The 23,645-nt window shown below is 38.9% G+C and overlaps 1 long non-coding RNA gene across 1 annotated transcript in view; it reads left to right on the forward strand.

The window, feature by feature from the left end:
- The window catches only part of LOC122550593, an 88,091-nt gene extending 80,579 nt beyond the window's left edge, over positions 1 to 7,512 (forward strand). The window contains exon 4 of the long non-coding RNA XR_006311890.1: positions 6,540 to 7,512. This is a non-coding gene — a long non-coding RNA (uncharacterized LOC122550593). The remainder of the gene's footprint in view (positions 1 to 6,539) is intronic.
- Positions 7,513 to 23,645: the final 16,133 nt, after the last annotated feature.

Raw genomic sequence — 23,645 nt, forward strand, 5'->3', positions numbered from 1 at the left:
GAGGGTGCAGAGGAGATTTACCAGGATGTTGCCTGGAATGGAGAATAGGTTGTACGAGGATAGGTTGAGCATGCTAGGCCTTTTCTCATTGGAACGGAGAAGGAAGGATGAGGGGTGACTTGATAGAGGTGCATAAGATGATCGGGGAATAGATAGAGTAGACAATCAGAAACTTTTTCCCCGGGTACAACAGAGTGTTACAAGGGGACATAAATTTAAGGTGAAGGGTGGAAGGTATAGGGGAGATGTCAGGGGTAGGTTCTTTACCCAGAGAGTGGAGGGGGCATGGAATGCGCTGCCTGTGGGAGTGGCAGAGTCAGAATCATTGGCGAACTTCAAGTGGCAATTGGATAGGTACATGGATGGGTGCTTAAGCTAGGACAAATGTTCGGCACAACATCATGGGCCGAAGGGCCTGTTCTGTGCTGTATCGTTCTATGTTCTATGTTCTATGTTCTATTGGGTACCCATTCTTTTTGAAAACACTGTCTAGCTGATTTTTCTCAGCTCTTCATAGTTCCTCTGTGCTGCAGTGTGTGGTGGCTCAAAGAACACTATTTCAAATACAACTTTGTTTGTGGATGTTGATATTTGGAATCAATGTTTGGGGAGATGAGGGATAGCAAAGTTTAAAGAATGCTTGAGAGAATAGTTCACAGGCTCTTAACAGATTTCTGATAGGAGGATTATTTTTAATTAACTTGGTCAGATGTGATATAATGCATCTCTGGGACAGTTGGAAGTTCCAGACTTTCTGGCCTAGAGGTAAGGATAATACCACTGAGACATAAGATCCTTTAAATGTGGTTTTGATTAATTAACCTCCATATTATGAGCCCAGCGCAGATATGCTGTGCCATCTTACTAGTGAAGGACTTCTTTCTCTGCATATTATTTTGATTAATTTTCAAAGTATTTGATCAAGTGATGCAAAATTTACACAGTATTAAGGTGAATGTGAAATATAAATAAAAAACCATGGTTAGAGGATCTATAACATCAATTGAGAAGTAATGTGTTTTTGGTCTGGACTGATACTTAAATAAGTTAATGTCTGAGCTAAAAGAACAGACAAATGAATATCATATAGAGTTATAGAGTCATAGAACTATGCAGAACCTTCAGACCAATTTGCTCATGCAGATCAGATATTCTAAATTAACCTAGTCCCATTTACCAGCATTTGGCCCATGTCTCTCTAAACCTTCCTATTTATATACCCATTCAGATGCTTTTTACATGTTGTAATTGTACCAGCCTCCACCACTTCTGCTGGTTGCTTGTTCCATATGCGCACCATCCTCTGCATGAAAGAAATACCCATTAGGCCCCTTTTAAATCTTTTCCCTCTCAACTTAAACCTATACCATCTAGTTTTGGACTTTCCTACACTAGGGAAAAGACTTTGACTATTCACCCTATCCATGCCCTTCATTTTATAAACTTCACCCCTCAGCCTCCTGCACTCCAAGGAAAATAGTCCCAGCCTATTCAGCCTCTCCTGTAGCTCAAACCATCCAACCCTGGCAACATCCTTGCAAATCTTTTCAGAACCCTTTCAAGTTTCACAACATCCTTTCTATAGCAGGGAGACCAGAAATGAATGCAGTATTCCAAAAGTGACCTAACCAATATAATTACATTAAATTTAATCTGATGTCATCATCACCAACTTTAAGGCTTAATTACCCATTAATATAAGCATCTGCTGAGAATTCAAGCAATTAAATTTTAGACAATGCCAACAATGTGAAATAATCAAAATAATAAAGGAACGACTTTTTCTAAGATAATTTACATTCACTGCAATTCATTCTTCATGATGTCTTGTGATGACTGAGGATCATCTCACAAACCTTAGCTCTCATTATCAGACACATTCTGAATGTTATTTCAACTTCTATTATGTAACCAACACAGCTTGTTTTGTTTCCTGCAATATGACTTACATTAACTGTGGAACTTCTTTGCCACATTTTAACCACTTGCTCTTGCATAAACAGAACGTGCTAATGAGTTTGTGGTGACTTTTTAATTAAACGATTTGGAGATGCCGGTGTTGGACTGTGGTGTACAAAGTTAAAAATCACACAACACCAGGTTATAGTCCAACAGGTTTAATTGGAAGCACACTAGCTTTCGGAGCGGACCTGATGAAGGAGCGTCGCTCCGAAAGCTAGTGTGCTTCCAGTTAAACCTGTTGGACTATAACCTCGTGTTGTGTGATTTTTAACTAATTAAACGATACAACATTCAGCAATCAAATTCATATCTGATCTTCAAGGTTTGTAGCTCAAGTTGAGGTTTAGGGTGTTGGTTTGCTCGCTGAGCTGTAGGTTTGATATCTAGATGTTTCATTGCCTGGCTAGGTGACATCATCACTGGCGACCTCCAAGTGAAGCGAAGCTGTTATCTTCTGCTTTCTACTTATATATGTTTGTCCTGGATGGGGTTCCTGGTTTATTTGTGGTGATGTCATTTCTTGTTCGTTTTCTGAGGGGTTGATAGATGGTATCTAGATCTATGTGTTTGTTTATGGCGTTGTGGTTGGAGTGCCAGGCCTCTAGGAATTCTCTGACATGTCAATCCCTCAGAAAACGAACAGGAAATGACATCACCACAAACCCCAGGAACCCCATCCAGGACAAACATATAAATAGAAAGCAGGAGACAACAGCTTCGCTTCACTTGGTGGTCGCCGCTGATGATGTTACCTAGCCAGGTTATGAAACGTCTGGATATCAAACCTACCGCTCAGCGAGCAAATCATATCTGATCTGTTCTTCCCCTTATGATTGGATATAAACTATTCACTTGTGTGATCCTTAAGTCAAAACAATACACAAAAGAACGTTCAAAAACTCAAATATTTCAAGTATTCAAAAATAGGATGTTAACATTTTAAATTACCCACTTCAGTATCCCATTCAAATGATAAGATTTGTAAGATGAGTATCAGGAAATTTATAAAATTACATTTATATGACAGGTTTCATGACAGACACATCCCAAAATATTTCATAGCTAACAAATTACTGTTTGATCAGAGGTGTGAACCTAAACTTTATTCACAAAACAGTAAACAGTGTCATTGAGCCAAGATTGGCAGAAGAATTATAACACTTGGACATACAGCTTCAGAATATTTAGGCTGTTTTCATCTTGCATCACTCATTATCAAGAGCACAAATAGAATATCGGTCCCAGTATTGCATTAGCAGGCAGGTTATAGCAGCAGTGTAGGTTGGAGTTGCGTGTCTGGGCCTTGTACATTCTCTGACACAGCTGACTCTGCGGGAATTGCCTGGGAAATTGAACATTCTCCCAGCACACTTGGCATCCAAGCCTCAGACTTGCATGTTATAATTCTTTTACAGTGGATGTCAAACTGGCTGCTATTCATTTAAACAAAATGGTAGGGCACACTTGCTGTTGATAAAGAGGACATGATTCTCGCACTGATTCTCCTCACTGCTCGCAGCATTGTTTCCTGGTGAGGTTTCCACTATTTTGTGATAGGACTCTCCTGCTAAGAATTTCCAGGGCAGAAGTGATCAAAATGTGTGTATTTTTTTTATTCTTGTCCAATCAGCTTAGCAAATACTGTTTCTGAACATATTCAGTTTATGACTACTATCTTTGGAAGAGGAAAGATTTTCTCCCCATAGTCTGTGTCGATAAAACAAATGATTAACATCTAATTAATATGTGTGATATTTAATTATTTTTGCAAGTTAGTGTACAAACATCAATGCAAACCCTGTAAGGATGATGACTGCAGTACAAAGAAAACACAAAGAAACTGTCAATGATATGTGTTGCAGTTGTGTGGATTCAAGGTCAAGCTTGAAGGAAAAATCCAAGTCTGAATGACAGTGATTTTACTGTAGAACTGGCAGCTATGAATTGTGGTAGCTCCATGCTTATGTATTGCAGCTGCTTACAAACTCCATAAAACTGAATGAAATTATGCCTTAACTCCCCACTACTCCAGGGAAATCCTCACCTTTTTCCAGCTTTGCACTGGAAATCACTGAATAACACAAAATAAAATATTAGAATTAATGTTTAAGTAAAATACACATTGAATAATGATTTTAATAACAAATAAATAATTAATCTTTAATTGTTTCCACATGTTCCCTATTTTGTTTTCCATTTTAACTTCCTAATTATCTTTTAGCCAAAAACATTCAGTTAATTAAATGCAGTCTGATTTCTAATTTATTTTATTCTTTAAAAAGTACAACATGAAAAAAATGTTTCTATTAATTTTATAGCATAAATTAGTTGTGGCAATTAAACATAATTTTATCTTCTTTGCTTGAAAATTTCAGAGCAATAAAACGATAAATTGTGTAGCGACTGCACACAAACATAACTTCCCAATGACAAATGGTATTTGGAAAAGCAAGTCATAATATATAATTTAGATACACCCTACTTCTAGCCAACATTGAATCTATGATACATTTTGACAAGAGCTAGGATTGTGATCCACTGTATTTGAGGCCAGGCTGTATGATATTAGAGAATCAAATTTCAAGGCATTTCTATGAAAAACAGCGTGAAACAATGTTATTCTTGACAGTGTCATTTTTGCTATTATTGTCTTTATAGCATTTAGTCTGTCTGTCTCTATAAATTCAAATATCTGTACCCTGTTCTCTGCATTGAGATTACCTTGTTGTATCTTCCTATATCTTTGGTATTCAATCTGTATATTTCTCATGCCAAATACTTGTTTTTACAATTCTTTTCTATGTTGCTTTCTCTTTCATTATATTCTGTTTTCCATTTTTACACATTATTGCCTTGTTGTATATGCATTTACATCTTTTGATTTCTTTTTCATCAAATATCTTTTTTAACTGCAAGAGTAGAAAAAGCAGCCAGTCACTTTTCAGGATAAGTCATAAGCCGAAGGCTGCTATAATCATTTAAACTCTACTGACAGGATTTAAAGTGCTATGAAAAACTGGAAACCTCTATGACTTGGTTTGGTTGACAGTTCAGATTCAAAAAACAAATGTCTTCTTTGTCAGACTTTTAGCTGGATAGTAAAATTTGGGCAATTTGAACTCACTTCACAATAGAATAAAACTGCTGATAATTTGTCAGAAATTGAAATTAAGTGAATTATATTAATTGGTGTGGAACATGGAAAATGGTGATTTTTAAGGTCTAGGATAAATATGAATTGGTTAATCAAAGCAAAAAGTTATTCTTTTAACTTCCATATTTTTCTGAAGTCTTTACTGATGTACAACTTTATGAACCTCACCATTCTCAGTCACTTTACTTATAGACATTTCATTGACTGAGTTGTTTTTGACTCTCTTGAAGATTGTGTACAATGTTCTATAGTTACATGTTCTTTCTTCAGACAGAATTTTGATTGGTATCTAAATCAAAGGTGGGAGGCCATAATTTCTAGATAAGTATCTACATAAAGAAGGTGAATTGTTTTCATACAGAAAGTTAGAACAGTGAATATGCAAACAATAAAGGTAATTCTAAAGTGTACTTACTAATAAAGAAGTAGAAAAAAAGTAGAAAAGGTTCTGCCCACATTTAATCCTTTCTCTAATTCCTCATCCCTTTTTCCTCCCACTCCCCATCATCACGACTGAACAGACCTCTGACCACTTTCCTTCCAGTTTTCCAACTGATTACAGTGTGGAAACAGGCCCTTCGGCCCAACAAGTCCACACCGACCCGCCGAAGCGAAACCCACCCATACCCCTACATTTACCCCTTACCTAAATCTACGGGCAATTTAGTATGGCCAATTCACCTGACCCTGCACATCTTTGGACTGTGGGAGGAAACCGGAGCACCCGGAGGGGAGAACGTGCAAACTCCACACAGTCAGTTGCCTGAGGCGGGAATTGAACCCGGGTCTCTGGCGCTGTGAGGCAGCAGTGCTAACCACTGTGCCACCGTGCCGCCCAGACATTGCCACTTGATTGAAGCATCATGCTATGTGATTGCCATGCAGGCAGCTTGCCGAAGGTGAGAGATTGACATACCATATAGCAAGATGTCCACTCCTGGGCATAACACTGATGATAAGCAACCTGGCTCTATTTCTGTGCAGAGCAGATACAGTAGTACAGTTAGTCTTTAGGCTCTGGCTGGGTGACGATTCACTGAAAAGCCTGGTATGACAAGGCAGGAATGCTGTTAGCATCCTGTAGGCGCTGAGTGTGTATGCAAGTCTGTAAGAGAAAAACCTTGAGTAATCTGTCTAATCTATGAGTTAGTGTCGAGAGTGTGGTGCTGGAAAAGCACAGCTGGACAGGCAGCATCCGAGGAGCAGGAAGGTCGACATTTTCAGGCATAAGCGTTTCATCAGGAATGCTTTAAACATGGATTCCCCTGCTCTTCCAATGCTGCCTGACCTGCTGTGCTTTTCCAGCACTACACTCTCGACTCTGATCATGTGCCATGAAAAGGTACAGCCACCAGATATCAGTTTTCAGTTCTGAAGAAGGTTTACAAGGCTTGAAATTTTAACTCTGCTTCTCACTACACAGATACTGCCAGATGTGTTGAGTTCCTCCAACAATTTCTGAGAGGTAACGGGAGGCTTGTTGGAATCTTATAAATGCCGGAATGAAGTGAATGATGCTGAAAAATCTGGGGAATCACGTAAGTAGTACAATGAAGCCTTTTCTGACATGGGGAGAAATATATTTCATTTGCCAAGAATTCAGGACATTGAGATGAGATTCTTACTAGGAATTGGCAAGAGGTTTATTAAAGGGGATTATCACTTGTTGTTATCCTAATTGACTGCAAATTTCACTTCATTAATATGTAGCATCCTAGTCTGCCAAATGCTGCGAGGAAACTAAATGATGAGAATTCACAACATGAAATTCTGAGCAGGTATCAGCAATTACAGTTCATTGCTTGCTCCTCTAGAGATGCTTTTCAGTCACCCAACAAGCAACATTCCAGGGTACAATCCATGAACACCAGCCACATGCACTCACATCCAGGACACTGGCATCTAGCACCTACACATTATGAAGGTATTTCTACAATCTGCTAGCAGTACATTTCTGTACTTTACAGTTTCAAAAGAAATTTCTCCTCATCTCAGTTCTAAATGGCATCTCAGTTTTAAGTTATGTCCCTGATTCAAGACTCACCAACCAGGGGAAACAATTTATTTGCATCTATATCTTTACGATATTCATAACTTTCAATTAGATCACTTCTCATACTTGGAAAACCGTTCACTTTACAGAAAAGAAAGTGCTGGAATTAGAAAACACCAAAAGTAGATCACTCTTCAGTGTATCATAGGATGTTGTGGGAAGTTGGAGAGGAAATTGTGGGGCCCCTAACAGAAATATTTATATCATCTATGAATATGAAACCTGGAAACTATAGACATGTGAGTCATCGCATCAGTGGAAGGTACGTTGTTGGAGGGGATTCTGAAAGATAGGATTTAAATGCATTTGGAGAGGCAAGGATTGATTAGGGATAATGTGGAGGTACCGGTATTGGACTAGGATGGACAAAGTCAAAAATCACACAACATTTGGTTATAGTCCAAAAAGTTTCAAATAAACCTGTTGGACTATAACCCGTGTCAGTGATTTTTGATTAGGGATAGTCAGTGTGGATTTATGTGAGGAAAATCATATCTCACAAACTTGACTGAGATTTTTAATGAAGTAACCAAAAATATTGATAAAGACAGAGTGGACTTGAACTTTAGTAAAGCCTTTGACAAGGATCTGCATGGTGGACTAATTAGTAAAGTTAGATCATATTGGATTCAAAGTGAGCTTGGGCCAATTGGATACAAAATTGGCTTTATGATAAGAGACAGAGAATGGTAGTGGAGTGTTGTTTTTTGGAAACCACACCTGTGACCAGTGGTGATTCACAGGGATTGGTACTGGGTCTACTTTTGTTTGGCATTTATATAGATAATTTCGATGTGAATATAGAAGGAATGGTTAGTAAGTTTGCAGATGACACTAAAATTAGTGATAATGTGGACAGTGAAAAAGGTTATTTCAGATTACAAAGAGATTTTGATCAGTTGGGCCAATTGGCTGAAGAATGGCAGATGGAGTTTAATTTGGATAAATGGTGAAGTATTGCATTTTGGTAAAACAAACAAGGAGAGGACTTATACAATGGTCCAGGTTAGTGTTGTAGAACAGAGAGTCCTCAGGGTTCAGGTACATAATTCTTTGAAATTTGGGTCACAGGTAGACAAGGTGGTTAAGAAGGCATTTAACATATTTGCATTCATTGCTCAGACTTTGAGTATATGGAAAGTGATGTTGAGGTTGTACAGGACATTGGTGAGGCCTCTTCTGGAGTAGTGTGTGCAGCTCTCTGCACCCTGTTATAGGAAGGATATTATTAATTGGTGAGGGTTCAGCAAATATCTACCAGGATGTTTGGTGGGAGTTAAGATATAAAAATAGACTGGAAAGGCTGGCACTTTTTTCATTGGAGTGTAGGAGGTTGAGGGATGGCCTTATTGAAGTTTATAAAATCATGAGGGACACAGATAAAGTGAACAGCAAGGGTTATTTTCTCTAAGGTAGAGGAGTTCAAAAGTGGGGTGGGCATATTTTTCAGGTAAGAGGTGAAATATTTAAGAAGATCATGAGCAGCAACTTTTTTACACAGAAAGTAGTATATCTATGGAATGAACTGCCAGAGAAAGTGATGGATGTAGGAACAGTTACAATATTTAAAATACTTTTGGATAAGTTCATGAGTAGGCAAGATTTGGAGGGTTATAAGCCAAACACAGGCAGGTGAGACAAATTTAATTTGGGTTCATGGTTGGCATGGACTGGTTGGACCGAAGGATCTGTTTCTATGCTGCATGATTCCAAAACTGTATAATTATAAATTCCAACACTTTCCCAATGAATGACTGTGATTTCCTCTTTTCTCTGTTACTCTTTCTTGAATAACAGTATTGTCTTTACCAACTTTCATTATGCTGAAATCAATCTATATTCTAGGGAATTTTAGAAAATCATGGCCAGTGTATCCATTATCTGTAAAACCCTAAAGTGTAGTCCATCATGTCCTGGGGATTTGTTGGATATTTGTCCCTTAGGTTATCCAGTATTTTTTTCTCTGCTGATATCAATTATCTTTCATTTCCTCAATCACTTTAGGCAGAGATTGTTTCCTATTGCTGGTTTGCAAATTCTGTCTTCTGATATACAAAACAGTCTTTCAATATCTCTGCCATTTCCTCACTCCCTACAATAATTTCTCCTGTTCCTGCTTCTATGTGATCAATGTTTCCTTTCACCATCTCTTTTTATATAACTTGTAAAACACATCTGCAAACATTTTTAAATTCCTGATCGTGTACTCTCATATTTGTTTTTCACTTTTGATCAACTTTATAGTGGCCCTTTTGCCGGTTTCACATTCAAAAACATTTTCATTCCTCAGACTTGCTCCTATTGTTTACAATTTACAAGTTTATTTTTCTTTTTGATCTAACATCCTTAACTTTCTGAGTAAACCATAATAGATCTTTTTTATTAATCTTTTCTGAACTCTCTCTAAAAATTTCATATCTTTTCTACAATACAATCCCCAAAAATGAAAAATGTGTTGCTGGAAAAGCGCAGCATCAAAGGAGCTTATGCCCGAAACGTCGATTCTCCTTCTCCTTTGATGCTGCCTGACCTGCTGCGCTTTTCCAGCAACACATTTTTCAGCTCTGATCTCCAGCATCTGCAGTCCTCACTTTCTCCCAATCCCCAGAAATGGACAATACTCAAATCAAACCATTGCTTAGTGAAGACCCATAATAATTCTTTTGCTTTCATACTCTATGGACCAGATCTTTTTCATGTTGAAGAGCCTCTCTGTGACAAAAATTGTGGAAATGGTCTGAAATCACATCCCATTTCCATGAGGAGGCAGAAATGGTGTTGACTTTGGCTTTGTGCATGAGCAGTGTGTGCAGCAAACCATTTAAACATTCAATTATCTGCATTTAAATCCTATTTTATTAATCCTACTGTGTCGAATCCAGAATGCATACTGCAGATTGAATCAAAGCAGGTTTGTTCTCCGTGCATTTTTTCTGTTTTGGATCAGCAAAGTACCCTTTGGAGAGCAGAGGTAATCCTGTGGATATGGTCTCAGGACACCTTTGGGGAAGGAGGGTGTCAAGTACTGTTTGGGAGGAAGATTCAGAGAACATTTGGTGGAGGGTCAGGTACCCTTTTAAATTGTTACCTACAGAGAAAATTGTGTGTTTAAAGTACCGTAAAAATCTGGAATAAGTAAAAGCTCTGTCAAGACTTGTAAAGAAGTGTCAAAGCTGTCAAGACCTGTCAAAATGAGTTTTATGAATTGGAGTATCACTCTGAGACAATTCCTTTTCTTTCCTTGTGTGTGCATACTTATTGACATTAAGTGAGATAACATAGTAAGTAAAGGGTGAAATATTGGTTGATGGAACTAGGCATTAAGTTGATTTAATGATGTGAAGGGAAATGATGGGTAAAAAGCATTGAGACTTCAGTTGACATGAATGGACTGAGGGGAGTGGAGGCTGAAGGCTGGAGAAATGATTTGTATTTTTTTTAAGTTTTGACACAGTGCTCAGCTACAGATCAACTGAAAACCCAGCAACATCCTCAGTACTTAGTTGGTTACCTGGCTTGACTTCGACCCCTCCAATCTCCACAACCCCCAGACTAAAAATGGAGAATGTGTGGGTGGCCATTTTCTAAAGATCTGGTTTGGGGAGCCAAGAATCTCCCACCTGTGTGTGCCTGATCCAAGAACACAAAGTGGGGCCTTTCTCTCTATTCATAAAGCTCAGGACTCCATTTGCCTTTTTCACCATATTCTCAACCTGCCCTGATGCCTCCTACTACTTTGGAATGATATCCTTTTATTTACATTACATGTTGGTAGATAAACAAGGAGAAATATTATTTTGCACTTCTCCGCAATATTTCAATTATCTTTCACAAAGGTGTTCACAGCACCTTTATCTGATCACAATTATGCTTGTGTAAGTGTCTAAACAAATTTGAAATTGCTGATATGATGCATTTTGCATCTTGTTCTAGGCTCTCATTTTATTCTAGCATTCATCTCCATTTAGAATTTCTCTAGAAATGAAATAGCGCAGGACATCTTAGAGCAGAGCTGGGATAACATTGAGGTTTGGGCTGGCAAATACAGGTATAGATATTGTGCACAGCTGTCAAATATTGACTTTGTCTCAAGCAGGGGAAAGGTCAGGAATTTCCCTCAACATTCAACAACAACAATATTTTAAAGACTAACATCATCAACTTCTTGGGGCCACCAATGGTAGAAACTGGTTTAGCCATTTTCCTTCTATTGCGTTAAAATCAGGACTGATATTAAGTGTTGTCGAAAGAATGGCTAATTTCTTGGATTCTAGAAACTTCTCAACTGTCTACAGGAATGTGGTTCAATATTCACCACTCATTCCAGACAGAAGGATTTGCTTAATTGATGTCACTCGACTCAATTGTCATGTGGACAGAATGCATGATGAAAAGAAAATTGCCAGGGTTCATTCAATAGCAACTAAATCCCCTTTTAATTTTGTCTACAAAAAAAGTATAGCTCATCGAGGTTATGGAAATGCTATCACTTCCAAGATTCCCTTCAACGAGCAACACTTTGACTATTTTAATAAAGACAAAATAGTGTGGATGCAGGCAATCTGAAACAAACAAAGAATGATGGAATAACTCAGATATGAAGAGCCGTACCAGATTCAAAGTATTAACGCTGTTTCTTTTACCACAGATGCTGCCAGGCCCATTAAATTTCTCCAGCATTCTGTTTTTGTGACCGAGACAATTTTCTTTGTTCATGGAATGTGGACATCACTGGCAAATCCGGAATTAATTGTCTATAAGTAAATAGAGAGCTACCTTCTTGAATCTTTGTAGTCTGTGTTGTGTAGGTAAGTTCACAGTGCTGGTGTGTTTCTGGATTTTGATCCAGCAATATTGAAGCAACTGACCTACTCATAGTGCTTAATAGTCGCACTAAGATCTATTGTTGAATACATAGCACATGTTTCAAATTTTGGACTTAAAAAAGAATACATGAACAAGCTTGAAAGCTTTCAGAAACAAGCACTGAAACTGATCCGAAATAATGCATACCAAAGCAAACAATGAATATGGGTTGCCTTTCTCACAGGTAAGAAGTCATATGTCTTAACTTCACTGGAAAACTCTTGAATACCATAACCTGACATAAGTAAATATGCAACGGAATAAGATTTAGGTGCAAAATCTTCTGCTGTCAATAATGGTGAGCCTGGACGTTGGATAAGCAGGCAGCTAAATGGGAGATTCAGGCAATAAGAGCTGGCACCAACTGAGGCTCTCAAGTGACTGTAAAGACCATTTCATTGTGTTTCTGCATTTTTGATTGTGGACTAAAATAGGAAAACAATGGACTGTTTTAAAACTAAAGGACTGTGTAAGGACATGTTGCACTTCTAAAACCAAACTACCAAAATCCATTGTGTCTGGTGTTTACACTGTTCCTTTCTTCAAGCAGTGGGATTTACCATTTGTTGTCAGCACTGTACTGACTGAGTATGCACAGTCCTACTTGGCTAGCAAAAATAAGCTGTTAGTTTGTGCAATTATGACCTGTCATGGATGCAAAGGTCATCAGCCTGATGACAAGTCTCTATTTCCTCAGGATCTGAACAGTTGTGGATGTGAACAATATAGTCATCAGATTGCTGGAAGAAGCAAGCTGTGGGTGTGTCTCTCTGCAATACAAATACTGAAACCCGAATAGAGACAGGTTAAATATTAAGATGGCAGCAGAAAGGACACGTCAGCCAGAGCTTATCCACTCCATCCATTTCTCTTTTTTATTCTTCTCTTTTCTGTGCTTTTTTTCCTCTCACTTCTTTCTTATCAGTGACATCCTGAACTCTTGGCCTTAGCATGAAGCCATTGAGGTGTTCTCTCAGCCTGGTATGGCAGTCTCTCAGCCTGGTATGGTGGTTTCTCAGCCCAACATGGTAGTCTTTCAGCCCAGCATGGACTTCTAGACTCAAAGTGATTCCAGAGAAATCACCCAGCCTCAGGAGCCTAGAGATGTAGCCTAGTATGGTCTGGAGTCAAGACTCAGTGGAGCCTGGAAATTAGGTGCCAGCATTGACTGGGTTAGAATTAGAATTAGAATTCCTAAAGTGTGGAAACACACCCTTCTGCACACTGCAATTAGTCCACACTGCCTCTTCAAAGAGTATCCCACCCAAACCCATTACCCTACATTTCCCTGACTAATTCACCTGACCTACACATCCCCGAACACTATGGGCAATTTAGCTTGGCCAATTCAGCTAATCTCCACATCCTTAGACTGTGGGAGGAAACTAGAGCATCCAAAAGAACACCACACAGACAGCTGCTTGAGGCTGGAATCAAACCCAGGATCCTGTGAGGTAGCGGTACTAACCACTGAGCCACCCTGCCACCCATTGCTCTCAACTTCTTATTTCTCTACTTTCTAATTTATTCCTATGATCTGTGATGCTGGAATTTTTATTTCTTTATTTTTAATATTTTTTTTTTCCTAAGAACTTGTACTGAAGAATCTGTACCCTGATTCCTTGTACCTAAGATGGCGTTGTAAGTTGCAACTTGTAAACTTTTCAGTGTAGAAAAATGTGTTGCTGGAAAAGTGCAGCAGGTCAGGCAGCATCAAAGGAGCAGGAGAATCGATGTTTTGGGCATAAGCCCTTCTTCAGGAATCAGTCAACTGATCATTTCTGAAGAAGGGCTTATGCCCGAAATGTTGATTCTCCTGCTCCTTTGATGCTGCCTGACCTGCTGCGCTTTTCCAGCAACACATTTTTCAGCTCTGATCTCCAGCATCTGCAGTCCTCACTTTCTCCAACTTTTCAGTGTACTTATTTTAGTACATGTGACAATAAAGCTAATTGAATTGAATTCAATATTCCCCCCTTGTTGGTTACTGTAAGCTTTTGCATTTAACCAGGAACTAAGAGACTTTGTAAATAGTGTACCAATTACCTTGTGCCTCCTACAAGGAAATTCAAAGAATTTAAAAAAGGAGCTTGACAAAAAAAGGTCCAAGAAAGCAAGATGATCATCTCAGTGAACCAGTTTTTTTTTCTCTATCCAGCCATAAAATCAATTTTTGTTTGCCCATTTGTGTGTGTGTGTGTATGTGTGTGTGTGTTGGGGACTAAGTTTTAAAAGAGGCTAGTCTTTTACCGAGTAATGTCATTTATTCATAGTTCATTGCTGTTTACATGCAAATAGACTTTACTTACTTGTAAGAAACAATTGCTCCTGTTAAGTACAGGAACCTGGTCTATGTTTCTAATTACTTGATTCCAACAGACAGGTAAATTTGGGACTTTGTGTGGTTTGATTAGATCATGAACTTTTGTGGTGACCCTGAGAATAGTGGAGCTTGAGAATCAGTGTATTTTCCCAAGTGGGTAAAATATGGTCCAATGGTAGTGTCCCTATCTCCAGGCCAAAAAGTCCAAGTTCAAGTCCCATCTGGCCCAGAAGTCTGTCAGTAACATACCTAAAGAGGTTGATTAAAATAACTGTTCCTTGTACATATACTCCATGGCTTGAACATTGATAGATCAATATCCAAACCATCCAACCTAACACTTTTGCGATAAGAATAAATAAAGCCTCACCAATGTCAGCAAAAGTGCTCCAGATTGATGGTTAATCTAAATTGAAAACTTCTCTTCTCAAATTTATTCCTAGCTAGTACAACATTTCATTATAATCAATCACCATATTGTTCAACAATTATCTTTAACATCTCTCAAAGAAATTAGTAACTTAAGAAACTAAGGACAAGGTAATCACTTGTTCCCAATCAATAATACTCAGTGAAAAGAAATGGAACTAGTGTTTTGTATAAGCAAAGTTAAATTACACATCAAAATGTTTTCATTATCAACTTTACACACTTTCTGAATTGAAGCCTCAATCTTCTTTGATCCATTCAACAACATTAGAATCATAGAATCCCAACAGTGTGGAAGCAGGCCATTCAGCCCATCGAGTTCACATTGACTCTCTGAAGAGCATCCCACCCAGAACCAACCCCCTACCCTTTAACCCTACGTTACTTCAGACACAGTTCATATTTTTAGCTTAGAGAGAGTGGGCAAGGGAGAGGGAGGGAAAATGTGGAGACAGGCAAAAAAGGAAGAGAGCAGATGGAGAGTGAGAACGTAAAAGAAGAGACAGGGAGCAGGAGAAGGAGTAAATAAATATGAACTTTTAAACTTCTTTAAAGCACTGACTCAAACGTAATGAAAAGGGAGCAGGAACATTTGATGTAAAATAGAACAGAGTCAGCAGTCAACTTTCTGCTGTGGAAACTGGTTACTGTTTGTGAAGTAAAGCACGTTAGAAACATTATAATTGTTATACCTTACTTGGATAGTACACTGGAAACCAAGCCCACTATATCCAGAGTTGTCACAAAGGAGTTTATAAAAGTACATAAAATTCCCAAATTTACCTCAATTTTAGACTCAGTTTGACAAAAACCATAGACCAGGTTTATTACAAATAAGTAGATTCTAGCTACAAATGAATAATTAGGAACTGTAGACATATAACAACTAGTTAAAAGTCTCACCCTTTATAAAATTCCCCCTATATACACAAATAGACATATGCATTTCAAAGAAAGGGTGAACTGGGCAGAGGGAAGGGCTGGGAAGGCAGCTCTATGATTTCTGTCTATGGAGTTTGCTGAGATGATGCTTTTGGTTTGTCAGGATCTGCTGTTCCTCCATCTTCCTTCTCCAAGTACTTTCAGGAGGTACAGGATGATTGGTTCATACTATAAAGTCTTTGACTGGTTGCTTAACAGTCACAGATTACAACTGATTAAAGAAAATATGCTGGCACGCTTTGTTACGGTCAAAGGTCAGCTCTTCCTTTTCAAAGATCTGAAGGCTGCATCCCAAACATTTACATCCACAAGCCATTCAGCTGCCTCAGAGTCAATCACATAGTCTCTTTCATTAGAAAGAACAGCCAATCCTAGGTCCTGGTCTATGGCAACTTTACCTTACCATATTGTCAGACAGAGGCCTTAGTCATTGACCAAGGGTCACCATTCCCTTGACTAAGACCCTGGTTTTCGAGAGTGTCCAAGCAATGGCATTATACAAATGAAGGGCAACTATCCCTAAATATCTTGAAAACTTCAATTAAATTACCCCAAAGCTTTCTAAATTCCAAGGAGGAAATGTTGGATGTCTTGAAACACATAAAAGTAGATAAATCCCCAGGAACTGATCAGGTGTACCCTAGGACTCTGTGGGAAGCTGGGAAGTGATTGCTAGGCCTCTTGCTGAGATATTTGTATCATCGATAGTCACAGCTGAGACCCAGAAGACTGAAGGTTGGCTAACGTGGTGCCACTGTTTAAGAAGGGTGGTAAGGACAAGCCAGGGAACTATAGACCAGCGAGCCTGACGCCGGTTGTTGGAGGGAGTCCTAAAGGACAGGATGTATATGTATTTGGAAAGGCAAAGACTGATTAGGGGTAGTCAACATGGCTTTGTGCATGGGAAATCATGTCTCTCAAACTTCATTGAGTTTTTGAAGAAGTAACAAAGAGGATTGATGAGAGCAGAGCGGTGGACATATGGACTTCATTAATGCTTTTGACAAGATTTCCCATGGGAGACTGGTTACCAAGGTTAGATCTCATGGAATATAGGGAGAACTCGCCATTTAGATGCAGAACTGGCTCAAAGGTAGAAAACAGAGGGTGATGTTGGAGGGTTGTTTTTCAGACTGGTGGCCTGTGACCAGTGGAGTGCCACAAATAGTAGTGCTGGGTCCACCGCTTTTCATCATTTATATAAATGATTTGGATACAAGCATAAGATGCATAGTTAGTAAGTTTACAGTTGACACCAAATTGGAGGTGTAGTGGACAGTGAAGAAGGTTATCTCAGATAACAACAGGATTTTGATCAGATGGGCCAATGGGCTGAGAAGTGGCAGATGGAGTTTAATTTAGATAAATGCGAGGTGCTGCATTTTGGGAATGCAAATCTTAGCAGTACTCACACACTTAATGGTAAGGTCCTAGGGAATGATGCTGAACAAAGAGACCTTGGAGTGCAGGTTCATAGCTCCCTGAAAGTGGAGTCGCAGGTAGATAGGATAGTGAAGTTCGTCAGATTTTTAAGTACAGGAGTTGGGAGGTCATGTTGCGGCTATAAAGGACATTGGTTAGGTCACTTTTGGAATATTGTATGCAATTTTGTTCTCCTTACTATCAGAAGGCTGTTGTGAAACTTGAAAGAGTTCAGAAAAGATTTACAAGGATGTTGCCAGGGTTGGAGGGTTTGAGCTATATGGAGAGGTTGAGTAGGCTGGGACTGTTTTCCCTGGAGCATCAGAGGCTGAGGGGTGATGTTATAGAAGTTTATAAAATCATGAGGGGCATGGATAGGATAAATAGACAAAGTCTTTTCCCTGGGGTGGGGGAGTTCAGAATAGAGGGCATTGGCTTGGGGTGAGAGGGGAAAGATATAAAAGAGACCTAAGGGGCAACGTTTTCATGCAGAGTGTGGTACATGTATGGAATGAGCTGCCAGGCGAAGTGGTGAAGGCTAGTACAGATGCAACATTGATCAGGCATCTGGATGGGTATATGAATAGGAAGGCTTTGAAGGGATATGGGCCCAGAGCTGGCAGGTGGAACTAGATTTGGTTGGGATATCTGATCGGCATGAATGAGTTGGATCGAAGGGTCTGTTTCCGTGTTGTACATCTCTATGACTCTATACTTGTTGCCATTTGTTTTTCATTTGTAATTCATTTGTACATATCCCTTGAAACCAGTTCATTTGCAACGAGACTTGAATAAATAGCAATTTAAACAGCACTTACAATGAGTGTCTGGTAACTTGTTTTTTAAAAAATATGTGCATCAATCCTTTCCTCAATCCTTGGTTTTTGTAAGTCCTTTTCTCCCATTTAAGTCCATAATCAAAAATAGAATAAAAAAGCCTTTACATAACTGAATTTGAAAGCTTCAGGATATGAAAGTGTCCAAGATGTAACAGAAACTTGATCATAGAAGGTAGCATTGTGTGTGAGATGATAAAAACTGATTTTCATTTTGTGCAGAACTCTTCATAGCTGCTGACTTTTACTGCTAATGCAATGCGGTGATGCTTAACTGCCCTCTGAAATGACCTAGCCTGCTATTCAGTAGTATAAAACCATTACAACAAAGTATGATAAAAGCAGGCCGACTATCTGGCACTGATCCAGACTTTGGATTCAAATACAAGAAAGGCATAATCAGCCAACCTATAAAATCCTCCTCATTAACAAAAGGGAATTTGTGTCAAAATTGGGAGAGCTGATCCAGCCTGACAAAAGTCATATGCAGTCATACCTTATAGACAAAGGTTCATGTTATCCCGTCACTATCCTGTATATCTTGTTATCACTGCAGCAGAAATCCACCAGAGGTTGGAATGGTGAGAAACAGTTGGATAGCAGTTGTGCTGGCAGCCCTTTGATTCCAGAGTCTCATGGAATCAAGTGAAACATAGGCAAGAAAACCATCTGCTGAGTAACACCTATGTCAGCTCATGTATACAATGCTTCATTTTGAACAATACTTGAAAGAAGCACTGATGGCAGGCAGGAATGTAAAGAATGCAGAGTACCTCAAGTTTGTTGTTGCTGACTAAATTGAGTCCTGTAAAAAGATAGCTGTCTGACTGGGCCCAAGACAGAGAGGTGAAGCAACATGAGGGAAAAGTGTTCTTGTCTTCATCATTATCAATCTAGATGTTACAGATGCATCTGTATTGGTAAAGACAATATTGGTAAGACTATTGCACAGTCCTGTGGAAATAAAAGTCCCATCTTTACACTGAGAACATGATCCTTTGAGCTATGTGACATTACCACTGTGTTAAATAGGATAAATTCAAACAGACTTATCAGCTAAAAATGGGGCACCCATGCAGAACAACAGTATTGCATTCAAATGCAAATCATAACCCGAAGACCTAATATAGCTGTCATTCTTCCATTATCATCAAATCAGGCATACAACAATGGTTCAATGAAGACTACAGAAAAATATTCCAACAGCAACAGGAAAACACAAAAGTAGGTGGCTCAGTGGTTAATACTGCTCTCCCTTAATAAGCATCTCACAGCTGCCTAGCGTGAATCTTGCCTTGATACCTGGAATTTTGCGTGTTGCTACTAACATCACGATAGATCTCACTGGGCATCTTGTGTGATTCTATTCCATTTCACATCATAGTCCACATTGTTCAGGTCATTCGATGACTCTGTACCAATGTCATCTGGGTACAAGTTTTTTTAATGCAAAACAATCCTGCACCCTGGCTCAGTGGTCAACACTGCTGTCTCACAGCACCAGGGACCTGGGTTTGATTCCAGTCTTGGGCGACTATCTGTGTGAAATTTGCACATTCTCCCTGTGTCTGTGTGGGTTTCCTCTGGGTGCTCCGGTTTTCTCCAAAGGTTAGGTGAATTGGCCATGCTAAATTGCCCTTAGTGTTAGGTGCATTAGTCAGGGGTAAATATGGGGAGTGGGTCTGAGTGGGTTACTCTTCAAAGGGTCCGTGTGGAATTGTTGGGCAAAAGGGCCTGTTTCCATACTGTAGGAAATCTATACTGTAGGATTCCAGATCAGTACAAAATAACACAGCAATACAAGCATTCTAAGCAGTAAAAACAGTGTACTGCACAGACATAAACAATGCGACAGCTAAGCTATCAGAATGAAAATCAAGAAAAGTCTCACCTTTATAAAGCATCATTCATGATGACCAAAGGTTTTGAGGCCAAGTCACTTATGAAGTGTAGTTACTGTTGTAATGTAGAAAACATTGCAGCAAATATGTACACAGCGAGATCTCATAAATGTGATGATGTCCAGATAATCTGCTTCTGGGATGGTGATTTAGGGATAAATATTTTACAAGACATGAAGGATAATTTCCTTGATCTTCTTTCAAATAGTCCTATGGATTCTCTTCCATCTAGACAGCAGATATGGCTTTGTTATAGTGTCTCAGCTCAACACAACAGATCCAGCAGTATGCTAGAACTCCAAGGATCAGTGTGGGCATCAACTTTGATATTTAATTCAAGTCCTAGAGTCAAATTTGAATACACAAAATGTTTAACTCAGCATCGAGAGTGCTGCCACAGCTGACATATGAGAGACTGGCCAAAGCACTGTAGTCAATATACACCCAGTCACTGTTTAAACAACTTATAGGAGAAGGAGATTTAATAAAAATCACCATCCCCCCACCCACCCCCCCCACCTCAATGGAATGATGAGAGAATAGCGCACATCAAATGCAAAGACATGGCCAAAGGCTTTGCAACTATCTTCAATCAATAAATCAATCGTACTGAATGGATGAACCATCTTGAGTTACCCGGTAACACAGAAACCAATCTCAGCCAACTTTATTCACTACATGTGCTATCCAAATTGATTTACTGCATTGGAGATGGTATAAGATATATGGCCTGACAGTAATGTAATAATATAACATGGAAAATTGTCCAGCTTTTCTTGTCAACAAAAGTGGAAAATATTGACTTTGATCAAACATCAATGTAGCAAAAGTGGTTGATGATAGGTATCACCAACAGTGATATCAAATGGTACTCACTCACTCATAACCTAATCACTGATACTCCATTTGAGATATCCCAGGACTACTTGCTTCCAGAACTCATTAAAATCTTGATATAAACATGGACAAAAAGCTGAAATCTACTTGCTTCCAGAACTCATTAAAATCTTGATATAAACATGGACAAAAAGCTGAAATCTAAACATGAGGTGGAAGTGAATGCCTTTGATATCAAGATGGCTTATGATCAATATGACCACATGTTGCATCAAACAACCTTCATAAAATAGTGACTGAACTCTATTATTTAAGAAGGTGGTTTAATGCCACCTCCTGCTGTATTTGGGTTGGGATAGATCTTTATTAAGTACATCCTCCTCATGTAGGCAGTCCATCAGAATCAATAATGACTTTCTTCCATTCCAATGTTGTCGGTATCAATATGACTAAACAGTCCAATACTGGATCCGCAAACCCTGCCATTAGTGAGACAGGCAGTGTTTGGAGAAGCAGAAGTGTCAGATACCCAGAAAGGGAAAGCACTGGCCTAGTGATATTATCACTAGATATTACTCCCGAAACCTGGATTTAAATCCCATCATTATGGGATTTTGAATTCAGTACAAATCTAGAATTGAGGGTCAGATGGCCATGAAATTTTTATCAATTTTTGGGGGAAAACACATGTGGTTCACTGATGCCTTTTATGGTAGAAAACAACTGTTCTTACCTGGTCTGGTCTACATGTGACTACAGACCCACAAAAATGTGGTGATTCTTAACTAGCCTCTAGGCAATAAATAGCTGAATCAGCAACACCCACATTCCATGAACAAATAAAAGAAACTCAGGTTTTCACATGTTCCTTCCACTGTTTGCACTTGCCTTCCATCTGGGCCTGTAGAAGGCATTAAAATAGTTAACAACTTGGGAATGCTTCATCTCCAGGTTTGTGCTGTCTTTGGCTAGAGAATGCCATAATTCAGTAATAGACTTAGAATTAGATTTATTGTCACATGTACTCACATGAGTACAATGAATAGTTTTTAAAGTCACCATTTGTGGTGTCATCTTCAGTATAAAAGTACCTGGGTACAGGATCTTAGTAATACGTTAGAAAAATATAGAAAAGAAAAATTGCTCAGCATTAGAATCCTTCAATGCCAGACCTCACCTCCAGTCCACACTTGGCCTTACCTCCAGACTGCACTGGGACCTTGTCTTTGCAACCCATCTAGTCCCTGCTGGGGGCCTATCGCAACCATGCTCCAAACACTGAACTCGCTGCAGCCAACAAGCCCACCAAGTTCCTGTGTCCAGGTCCCAGCTAGGAATTATTGACCCTGTTGTCGACTACCCTCTGATACCTCTCTGCCTTCCCCGTAATGTCAGAAGATGACAGAAAAAAATGAAAAGGAAACAGAAAATGAGACAGAAGAATGCAGCTAGCCTTAAGCACACAGGCTCAGGAGCCCCAATAATCCTCACACAGTAAGTATCTCCAACAGTACAGCACTTCTACATTCTGTATTGAAGTGTCAACTTAAATGTTTGTGAAGTCTCTTGAATGGAACTTGAAACCACAACCTTCAAACTCAGAATGAAGAGTGCATCAACTGTGTCTCAATAAGTTAATTTACTAAAGTAAATCCATAGTAAATGTCATCTGCCAGGCCAAGACACCAATGAGATATTGTCTACCAAAGAAAGAAAAATAACTGGCAGAGCAGAGGAGCTCCAGCTGGAGTGTCTTACTCTGCCGCCATCATGGATCCAGAAACATAGGTAATAATCCTGAATCATGAAAAATAACCTGACAAGGATAGAGCTAAGGATGACATTGATTAAATTATTGATCATGATTCAACTCTTTCCTTCATTATACTAAGCCCAAATATCTATATTTGAGACCAGTTTATCGACTTACTGTAAAGCTACTGATGTCACTTTAATCCATTCACCAGCTCAGTACCACACACAGCTGAGTATTGTTATTCCTTGTTGACCAGTGAATTATTATTCCCTCAGCATCTACATAGTGACAAAAAAATCCCAGTAGCAACAACATCTCCATTCTGGAATCCATCCAAGCAAACTCCTTCACAAATAAGTACACTTGCTTTTAAATGTGCAAAATAGTCGGCAGCTGAAAGTGTTACTAATTTCACCATCCCTCTGAGTTCATTTTTGTTTTCGAAAACTGATAACAAACCTTACACAAAAGCAGAAGTTGCTGGAAAAGCTCTGCAGGTTTAGCAGCATCTGTGCAGAGATCAAACTTAATTTTTAGAGTCCAGTGACCCTTCCTCAGAACTGTTCTGAGGAGCATTTGTTTTTGTTTCTAATTTACAGCATCTGCAGTTCTTTCGGTTCTTACATATTCCTTGTTTATTTCACTGGGTCTTGCTTAAAAGTGGCATTATGATTCTGTTCTGGTCCTGAAATATTTTGTAATATAGAATTACATACATAATTCTAAATTCCAGTGATAACAATCAATTCAACAATTGACTCAGATTTGGATACAGAGAGTCTGAGTCAATGTGTTCTAATTCTTTACATCTAAAGAAGTAACAGCAGGCTAAAATTCTAAATCTCACAGCGTTAATTATTATAGATTGATCTCCTTTGGCAAAGCACAAGGGGACAGTAGACCAAGGTCAATAGAAGAGATGGCTTCTTTTACCTCTACCTCAAAATGTTATTGATGGGGCAGAGTGACTAAATGAATCGCTCGATACTCAGGTTCACTTCAAACATCAAAGAGTTTATTGGAGAAAGCCTCTGGGCAGTCAGGGTTTTCTCCACTGAACATACACTTTTTATAATTTGCTTTTAGCCTGCCTTGGTTAGTGCAAAACTATCACATCATTAATTTTTTTCATCCATTCAGTGATGAGGGTATCGTTGACTAGGC

Source organism: Chiloscyllium plagiosum, chromosome 6 (genome assembly GCF_004010195.1).
Source record: "Chiloscyllium plagiosum isolate BGI_BamShark_2017 chromosome 6, ASM401019v2, whole genome shotgun sequence".
NCBI classification, from domain to species: domain Eukaryota; kingdom Metazoa; phylum Chordata; class Chondrichthyes; order Orectolobiformes; family Hemiscylliidae; genus Chiloscyllium; species Chiloscyllium plagiosum.